General features: G+C 36.3%; 1 pseudogene; it reads right to left on the reverse strand.

The window, feature by feature from the left end:
* Window positions 1-465: 465 nt before the first annotated feature.
* Window positions 466-3,318, reverse strand: LOC142608134 (IQ domain-containing protein IQM2-like; annotated as a pseudogene).
* Between the last annotated feature and the right edge of the window lie 424 nt (window positions 3,319-3,742).

A 3,742-nucleotide genomic window follows, 5' to 3' on the forward strand; every position in this document is an offset into this window, starting at 1 on the left:
TAACTACATCTATACAATACCCCAAAATGACTAGTAAACTTACAATGAGGACTTCTTGTAATCACTTATATAATCCAATTTGACTTGGTATACACCTGACACGCTTGTACAAAACACATATCCAATCCAAAATCACAATCACAAAAACGGTTACAAGAATATATTAGTATATCCCCTCCCCTCCTATCCAAATACAAGTTAAAGCTTTTGGGCACCAGTTTATGGTTCTAAACCTTAAGGGATCCATGGAGTTCATATAATTAATCACTTTCAAGACTAGAAAACATAGCCAATAGTGGAGAAGAGAAAGTAAATAGATTAAATGGTGAGACTTATCTGACCTGGCCAATAATGGACTAGAAAATCTTGTCCAATCTTAGTGATTAACAGCATTCAATGCGCTCAAAATATCATAGTATGAGGATCGGTAACAAAACATTGCTTAAAAAAAATGAATACCTTCTTTTGTATTAAAAGGGCATCAAACCCATGAAATTCTACAATTGTCATCTTATATTGTACAAGATGAATAAACAAAAAAATGTATACATGATTGTAAATGAAGAGAATGACAATGAATTTCTATATCATCCTTTCTATTTACACAAAAGAATATATGAATCAGTAATCTGTTTTAACTCATGAAAAATTAGGAAATTCTGTTATTCATGATGATCCTCTAATCAATGGGGAGGACTGTACTCTTGAATGGGGATTAATTCTTTCTGAGAAGTTTCCTTCCTCAACTGAACCTGTGCTTGGTGTCATTTCCCTACTAGAGCTTGATGGTGTCAATACCCTTGGGCTCAACCCACAAATGAGTCAAGGAGAGAAGCTTGATCTTGAACCTGCGACACTTCTGGGAGACAAGTTCACTTGCTCCAAAGCGCGGAACTGGAGCTCTGAGGGATAGTCCCTCACACAACCAATTCGGGGTCCAGCTCCTGTTGTCCACTTGCAAGACAACTTCTTTCCCAGTTGAGATGACTTCATTTCTTTATGTGAATCGATCCTTTTGAAAATTGATTCTTCAGGAATGATCTCTACTTCATCCCCTTCATGTTCTTCTTCATCAGACAAGTTCTGCTTTTGAGCCTTGCCATCCTGTTCAAAAGTAAATCCTTCTTCAGCTGTTTCATAACCATCAGCCAGAGGTTCCACTGCAAAACTATTGCAACTTGGTTCAATATCTTGATTTTCTCTTTCTAAACTCTCATACAATTCATGCCTTTCCGGTATTTCAAGATTAACCAATTCTCTACTGACACTGCATAATCGGCTTGATATGGACAGTTCGGATGCAGCATCTGTCTCTTCTCATGCTGAATCAGTCTTTACATGAGTTAAGTCTTCGGTATTGATCTCTTCAGTCTCTGAGCCACTCAACTTCTGAGTCACGTCCTCATCAGATGAGTGGCTTCTAAGATGAATCTGCTTCTTTGCTTTCCAAGCAATTCATCTTCCTCATCAACTGGACTCGTCTGAATATAAGAGAAAAATGACATTCTCAGCATATTGGCCTAAACTTATTTTTTATTATAAGAGAAAAAAGATTAAGCTTTTTATTTTAAAGAACATTAAGCTTTTTATTTTTACCTTGACATCTGTGAGATCCACATTGTTCTCTATGAGGAAGGAGATGAAGTCCTTAAAATATTCTTCAGTAGGCCGGTAATGACCACTGTGAGGCCAAACTGCCTGTTGAAAGTAGTAGAAATTGTTGTCAATAAATTGTGCCATAAATGAGGATTACGGTGAATAGGAAGAAAAATATATGAGCCTTTTATAACTGTTTTTAACAAAATTTTCTTTCATGTTTTATGATGAAATTCTATAAACTTTAATGTAACATCTATACCTTTAGGATACCATTCTCAATGACTAATCTCCCAGCAGCAGTTGTCGCTCCTCCAGCCAAGAAGCTAGAATGCTGGAAAGTACCTTTCTTCTTCTTGCCAACATACAAAATCTTAGATGTGCTAAGTACAAAAATCCACTTAGCATCACTGGTGGTGTGGAGGACCTCCCCTGATTGCTTGTAGAAGAACTTTCCATCTTCTATAACAACTTCATAGGCCAACCTTTCCATCTATTAAAAGTTGGAAAAAAATAGTAAATAAAATGAAAAAAAAAATTGAAATAGATGATGATCAAGTGAGGAAATAAAGGCTCACCGGACCCAAATACTTGAAACACTGCTGTTGAAGTTTCGATCAAGGATTTTTCAGGATTTACTTCCTTCCCTTCTCCTATATCTAGCCTGCATTCCCAAAACCAGCATAAGTATATTCAAATCCAAATTCTTTAACATCTGGAATCAAAATTCTTATTATGAAGCAAAATCATTGGTTAAAGGAAATTACCAGTAGAAGAAGGCCATTTTTTATAAAAAAAAAGTGTAAATTATGTCCATATTGATGGCGTGGATCAATCTGTTTCAGATGAATAATAAGAATTGAAATCAGTAAAGGCTGATGAAAAAACAGGGAAAAATCAGTAAAAGCCAACTATGTTCTGGTGTAATTGACTTACAGCCTCTAGCCAGTGTTGTAAAGCAAGTTTTTGTGCTCTACCATTCTTAGATAAACCTTTTCCAACCTGCATTAACAAAGAGACAGATACTTAGACATCAAAATAAAGTCTATAACATAAATCAGAAGCAAATATCAATCTGTTTGAAATTTACCTTGGCAGCTCTTGTTCTTGCTCTTGACCATCATGAAATAGCAGTTTCATGCTTCTCAATATCGAAGAATGATATAGAACTCCTCTTGAGCTCAGCAAAATCCAAGAGTTTCCACCTATAGTATGACATATAATTGCGTTAGCACAAGATAAAAACACATCAGATACATGAATAAAAGGGCAGTGTTGCTGCACGCAAATAAAAAGGACGCATACCAGCTCTGCTCAACCAGGACTGCTCAATCTGCTAGCTTTCTTCTAGTTCGGAAGTTTTTGTACACTTTTTGCAACTTTAGTGCAGCTTCATGCTTGGGGTTGTTGGGATCCAAAATTAGCAAGATCATCCCCACTTCACCATCTGATCTTGGGGATTGATTATCCATCACTTCACTTTTTGGGCTGTTTGATTCAATGGGTATATTGCATTCTTCGTCTTGTGAAGGAGCCTTTACTGAGACCATTTTTTCCAGTTCTCTATTTTTAAAGCTAACAGATGTTTCTATTGTCATATTTCCAGAACCTAAGGATTTCAATGGGGGGGGGGGGGGTGTGGGGTTCAGAATCACAACTAGATCGTAGGCCATCTTCTACATCACTGTATCTTGCAAATGGGCAGGAAAAAGAAATCCCCATTTGACAAGGAAGGTTGAATAAACAACCAAATCAATCCAAATTCCTATCAAAACAAAACAAAATACAAAGATGTGAGTGGGAGTGTCACATATTTGATAATGCTAAAGGACTCAATATTGACTGTAAAATTATCGTCTTGCCAACTTGGGAAACCAGAAAAACTTCAAGACAAACAAAAATACAAGCTTGAATTTGAAAGAAGCATATGGAAACAACAATATATAATCAACCAGGTATGCAAAATCAACAGATAAAATCAATTGAATCTAGCCCCCAAAAAGCCAAAGACGCCCATTTTCTCCTAATAGCATTATCCATATGGTAGAACATTCAAAGATTGATATAACTAAGGTAAGCAAGTAAGTCACTATCCTATGAATCACGCAAGTTGCTGAAAACCCATTAGAAAAGACCAACGATCTGC

The sequence above is a fragment of the Castanea sativa genome, chromosome 8 (genome assembly GCF_040712315.1).
Source record: "Castanea sativa cultivar Marrone di Chiusa Pesio chromosome 8, ASM4071231v1".
NCBI lineage: Eukaryota > Viridiplantae > Streptophyta > Magnoliopsida > Fagales > Fagaceae > Castanea > Castanea sativa.